Source organism: Oxyura jamaicensis, chromosome 2 (genome assembly GCF_011077185.1).
Source record: "Oxyura jamaicensis isolate SHBP4307 breed ruddy duck chromosome 2, BPBGC_Ojam_1.0, whole genome shotgun sequence".
NCBI classification, from domain to species: Eukaryota; Metazoa; Chordata; class Aves; order Anseriformes; family Anatidae; genus Oxyura; species Oxyura jamaicensis.
Window position 1 is genome coordinate 89,948,463 of NC_048894.1, and position 6,246 is coordinate 89,954,708.

General features: G+C 39.4%; 1 long non-coding RNA gene across 1 annotated transcript; it reads right to left on the minus strand.

Moving 5' to 3' along the window:
• Window positions 1-2,391: 2,391 nt before the first annotated feature.
• Window positions 2,392-3,450, minus strand: LOC118161686. The gene is made up of 3 exons (XR_004748121.1): window positions 3,392-3,450; window positions 3,200-3,302; window positions 2,392-3,106 (listed from the first exon to the last, which is right to left on the minus strand). It is a non-coding gene; the product is annotated as an uncharacterized LOC118161686 (long non-coding RNA).
• Between the last annotated feature and the right edge of the window lie 2,796 nt (window positions 3,451-6,246).

The window sequence follows — 6,246 nt, forward strand, 5'->3', positions numbered from 1 at the left end:
AAAAAAAAAAAAAAAAAAAAAAAAAAAAAAAAAAAAAAAAAACACAGAACCATGCAGAAACACTAAGGCCCTCTTGGTATTTTCTCATTTCTGCCTTCAACAGATTTATTTTCTAAATGAGTCATTATTGGTCCAAAACACCTTAAAAAACACAGCTAACTCAGTGCTGTGAATTCATACCAGGAAAAGCATGCCACTGTCCATATTTAAGTCCAAACTTAAAAGTTAAATATTTAAGACCCTAAAATAACAGCACAGCAGTTTAATTGATTCCAGCCACATTAACGTTGCAAAAATCTTTGGGAATTTAATAGGAAGGAATGGGTTGTGAATAATTTATTTTTTATTCCCCATTCACAGGTGATGGGGATTAACCTGGCTATTTCAAATAGATTTTAGATTATATTAGAGTTCTGAATAATATCCAGTTTGAAAGCAGCTATTATACATCAACAAGTCAATGTTTGCTCAGTAGGTCATACAAAAGTGAGAGGAAATTCTGACCATTTACTCAGGGTTCAAGTACTGGATATTTTACAAATGTTGTCTGTAATACAGGGAATAAATTCAAAGTGCTTTCCTTCCTCCCAGTTCTCTCCTCCCTTAATTCCCCTTATTTTTCCACTTTTAACAATCTGGTTTCATGGTAGGTGCTCCTCTATGGAAACACAAGAATATTTGCCAGTGGTGCTGAACTTCCAACTCAGAAGTGATCTACATGACATTAAACATTGTTATCACTAAGTAAACCTCAACACCTTATGGTCATAGCTACACTAATGACGAGGTGTGGCTGATAGCAGAAGCAGCTGTCCTTGCTCTCAGAAGAGAGCGACTTCCAGGTCACAGCTGGGCCCATGCTGTGGAGCCAAGATGAATCCAGTTGTGCTTCCAGTACAGCTTCTAGCAAAGTAGATGTGTGGAACATAGCGTTGTCTATGAGAGCCCTTCTTAAAGGTCTAAATATGCATGAAGACATTTTTCCTGATGATTTTCACTTATCTGGTAGTACTGTTTGTCATCTCATGTTACAAATCAACATTTCAAAGCTTACTTCCTTTTAAAGAGATGCTGAATGTCAAATTAGTTAATGTCAATTAATTCGAACAGTAATGATTACGACAACATTTTCTGCACTGCAGTCTGACCAACAGAATTTTGGTGGCACTAGTACCATTGGTAATCTAAGCCTTCTCTCCATGTCCACACATTTATTAAATACCTCCAGGCACTGAGACTCCACCACTTCTCTGGGCAGACTCTTCCAATGCTTGACTACCCTCTCTGTGAGGAAATTCTTCCTAAAGTCCAATCTAAACCTAACCTAGTGCAACTGGTGCCATTTCCTTGCATCTTATCACTTGTCACCTGAGAAAACTGGCCAACACCCTCCTTGCTGCAAGCTCCTTTCAGGTAGTTGTGGAGAGCAGTGAGGTGTCCCCTCAGCCTCCTGTTCTCCAGACTGCACAGCCCCAGGTCGCTCGAGTCTTATTTTCTCATCCCTTCACCAGCTCTGTTGTTCTTCTCTGAGCACATTCTAGCAACTCAGTACCTGTATTATAGTGATGGGGCCCAAAACTGAACACAGTACCCTCCAGTTGGGCGCAGCCCTTTTCTTTCACAAGGGCTCAGCACATAAACAACACCGGCAAGTGGAGACAGAAGGCAAGTCCTTGCCACAATGGGTCATGAAGCAACGGGAGGCGGAGAACAGGGCCAGATTCAACAGACACCATGACATGCACATCCCCGTGACGTGTGGGGCAGCCTGATGGAGCTGCTCCCTGCCAGGAGCTGTCCCTGGAGCCCAGCCACTGCACCGCTCCCTGCCCAGGCCTGTCCTCACAGGGTGTAGGTGATGGTGGCCCAGAGCAATGTGAGCTGGAGGGAAGGTGTGGCACCAAGTGCGTCTGCTCTCGCCGTGCACAGACAGCAGTGCAAGTCGTGACATTGTCAGCGACATGCAGCAAGCCGCAATTAGGTAAAGCTGTTCCTTCTCTGAGGTGCAACACATGAGCACTCACTGAAACAGGGGAACAAGACTCCCTGGCCTGTATCCTACTGACTGTGGGACACTGTCCCCAAACCCTGAGAGGACTTAAAGACCACTGGGGAGCTGCAGAAAGATCACTTCAACAATATCAACTTGTGTAAAGAAGGCTTTGTGCATCCAGAAGCCTGTGTTATTTTTTTTTCCACCTGTATTCACTGCTTTAAAAGTAATACAGAAACATATGTATTTGTATCTAGCTATTATATATGTGTATACACATATTTAACCTGTCCTTATAAATCTTTTCTGTGTGCACAACAGCAGTAAATCAGTTCAAAATGAACCAGTTACTTTTTATAACTTTACAAACATACCATGAACCATTTTGTTTTAAACAGTTACTAGACATGTTAGGGATTATTTCTATGATGATAAAACACTTTCAAAGGGCTTTTAGTTCTTAAGTGCAGACTCAACCCTGCTAAAGGCTACTATAAAGAGGAAAATTAAATGTACTCCATTGCCATATGCAAATGAGCATCAGAAGGGGCCAGTTCAAGACATTGCCACTACAAAAACAAAAGCCATATTTAGAACATTTCTTCAGAGGCACTGAAAGGCAAAGAATTAACAACAACAAAAGGCCAAACAAAAATAAGTGTTCTGCAGCAGCCCATCCCTGAAAACTTGTGATTCAGACAAGCTCATTCCATGGGGCAGATGGTAACTTTGCAAACAGACATGGCCACAAGCAGTGGAAATGGCAGAGGAAAGAAGACATTATTTCATATTGAGGAGGGAAAGACAAACACACACACACCCTCCTCTGCCTGATCCTTTTCTGGCAAAAACCCAGGTGAGTTGTGTAAATGAACAGCAAAAGCATTCCTGGTTTTCAGAGATCTCTGGAAGGAATCCAGAGCTACACAGTTCTGTCTTGGCTCTCTCCCTTTTCTTGGTGTAAACCTGGTTATGTATTAACTACCTGACTGGCTTCTTGGATTTCTGCATGTGCATTCTCATTTTTTGCTTCTTCTGTCCACCCTGATTGATCGAGACCCAGAAGGAAATACAACAATAGTGTCCCACTGAGTCCCAGATGACAGTCAAAGCCTTAGAGAAGATGAAAAAAAAAAGTACTTGTCACATTCTCATTAATGGCAGATGAGTTCATCTTGACTATGGCTGTGCATCATTCAAAAGCACCTTTGGCAGCAATAAGCTCATCAAAAACAATTCACCAGCTCATTGATACTCAGCACTCTAAAAAAGCTTTCCCAAAGACTTTTGCAGGCATTCTTCCCAAGCCCTGGAGAACCACACCCAGAAAATAAGCTAGTTTGTCAGCTATGCTGAGTGCTTCAGAGCAGATTTCAAAACAAAGCACAGATCTCAGACCAACTGCTCTACACAGAATGCTCTTCACAGTCTGAACACCAGCCATGCAGAGTCACAGCTGCATCAAAGCTTGCATTTCTACTGGTCACATCGGGTCCTGCAGCTGCTGATGCTTGCAGTGATTACACCGAGTGAAGAGGTGTAATCCATTACCTTTATCACAACACTTTTGATCATGACAGACACAAGCACTCTAAACATAGTACATGATTTATTTGCAGTGCTTTCTAATTTAGCCACTGAGACAAGTTAGTTACTGAGACTGAATATCAAGGATATCTCACAGTGATTAGGTCAGCCTAGAGAAAGCAATTTTAATTTCAAGATTGTAAGGCTTTTTGAGGGGAAAAAAAATATCAGTGACAATTAAGTCTCTGCTCACTATTTTGCTATTCTTCCTGGATGTCAGGAGAGCACTGCCAATACATGATCACATCAGGGATTCTCATTGCCTAGTACCGCTGTGTTCCTACCTAAGCAGACAGAACAATTAAAGAGTCATTCATGTATAATCACCTAATTCATAACTAATGGCTTGCAGGTTTGCTGGGAACACTTTTTTTTTCCTCTAGTTCTCATGGGGAAATGGCAATTTTTGAGAGAGAGAGGTGACTGCATATATGGGTTCAGAATATACGTGTCACTGATGCATGAAGTATTTTCCTTGAATTCTTCCTTCAAAATGTGACTCCTTCAGTCCTAAAATCCTGAAAGATCCCTTGATAGTCCCTTTAAAACTTGCGTGGTGGTATTTACAATGTATATTTGCCACATATGGATATATATATATATATATAAATACATATATGCAAATGTTAGTGCATCTGAAAAGTTTAGCCCAGGTCTGAGCTCTTAAAGGTAACTTCAAACTAAGGCTAAATGCCAAGTAATGTTTGAAGCACGACACACTACATGTTTATAAACCCCTTAGGTTCTCTCAGAAATTTCATCTGCTGTCTAAAGATTTGGCTTTGGTAGGGCTTTATCAGATTTCAGCAGTTATAACTCAATACCATAAAAATGCCAGTAATTGCTGCATGTCTATGAACCTGTGTTAACTAATCACTACATGTGCTATTACATCAGTCTATTCTACTGTGAAATGTCTTCTAATTCTCCCTCAAGGAATAAAAGAAAAAAAAAAAAGAGAGATTGAAAAAAGACAAGAGCCCTTTCTTCAAATATAGTCAGAATATGCAGTCAATAATACCACATGGCAGTTTTATCAATGACTTCTTTTGTGGTAGTAAGATTTTTTTTCATTTTTGTTTTTAAGACAATTTCTATACTTTTACAATTTTTATTGCTTCTTATTATTCAATGTATTGCAAAATTTTGTGACTATGACACTGAGGCTGACCTTCAGACCATTCCTTAAATAACTGCACATGACTGTTGGGACCTCAATGAAAATACTTAGTGGACTACATTTACTTTGGAAATCATTGTAATAAAGCATGAAATAGGATTTATTTATTATTATTATTATTATAGGAGGCCAACATTTTAAATTGCCAACAATTTCATTTTACTTTATTTGAACGTCCATTCTCCATAAAATACTAATATCTAATGCTGAAACACACATGTAGTCCATACAAGCACACGGGCAGGCGTTCTCTTTCTCTAAAATACTAAAGCCCGATAAGAGTTATCTGAATGCAACAGCAAAGTTGCATATTAGCTCATTAGTTCATTAGCTCATTAGTTCAGATCACTCTTCCATATTAGATCCAACTAAAAATATGCCTCTCCTGTTGTACAATGCCATGGAAGATATTTTTCTTTATTCTGCTTCCCAGAAGTAAAGTTTATGACCGAGAATTTGATGTTTGATATTGGCCATATAATTTGTCTGCTGTAAAGCTGTTAATGGTAGCAGAATGATCTAATCCTTTAGATCTTGCAAACCATAAGTTTTATGGCATGCTGTAGTGCTGAATTTTGTGGAGTTGTTTCCTTTCATTTGTTTTAAGGATATTTGAATTTCCACCGCATCTGACAGTAGCTTTTATTTTCTGGGAACCTAAAGCAAGACTTTATCATCCTTTTTACCTTGGTGAAGCAAGCTGAGAGCTATCGATAACCATTCCAGACCTTTGTTTCTGAAGGAAAACTTCCTGGTTTAGATTCATCAACATCTGTGAACAGCCTAGAGTTTTCTTCCCACTGCAACTCAAGTCTCTATGTACACAAGTTAAACTGTATCTACAACTTTGTTCACTGAACTAAGTCTTTAGAGATTTTGTGTGCTACCCTCTTTTTTCCTGAAGTGGATAGTGATATGTAACGACCACATCTTCAACTCAGTCTTAAAGTCACCAACAAAGATTACACAAGAGCAATCCCAGCACGGATCTCAGCATGTCACTGTTAGGTCATCTACATTTTGAAAAACAGCCAGTACTTAAAACGTTTGATACTGAGCCAGTATTTAATTAGGGACAGAATTTTACCTGTCTAGCATAACATAAAGTCCCTTTTTCTTACAAATGTCATCAAAACCTCTTAAAAATGTGGATGATACATGCCAGATCTTTTCTTCTGAATATTTTAAATGAAGTCTTCAAACAACTTCAAAGACCAGCTGAGGACTTTAAGCAGAAATGTGTTGTTGGTCAGATGATGTAATTTTGTTTTTCTAAGTTTATGTTTCCGTTCTGACTACTCTGAAATGCTTACCCTCTGTGTAGGATATTGTGCATTCACCTGTAATTCCCAAAGTTACTCTTGGTTCCATCTTGAAGGTGAGGCTTGTCGGCGAGTTTTACAGCAACTGGGAAGAACGCCTATTTTAAGTGATATATTGCATGTGTTTGTCAGGAGCTTTCCAGTTTTGGAGCTCAGATCCCTCA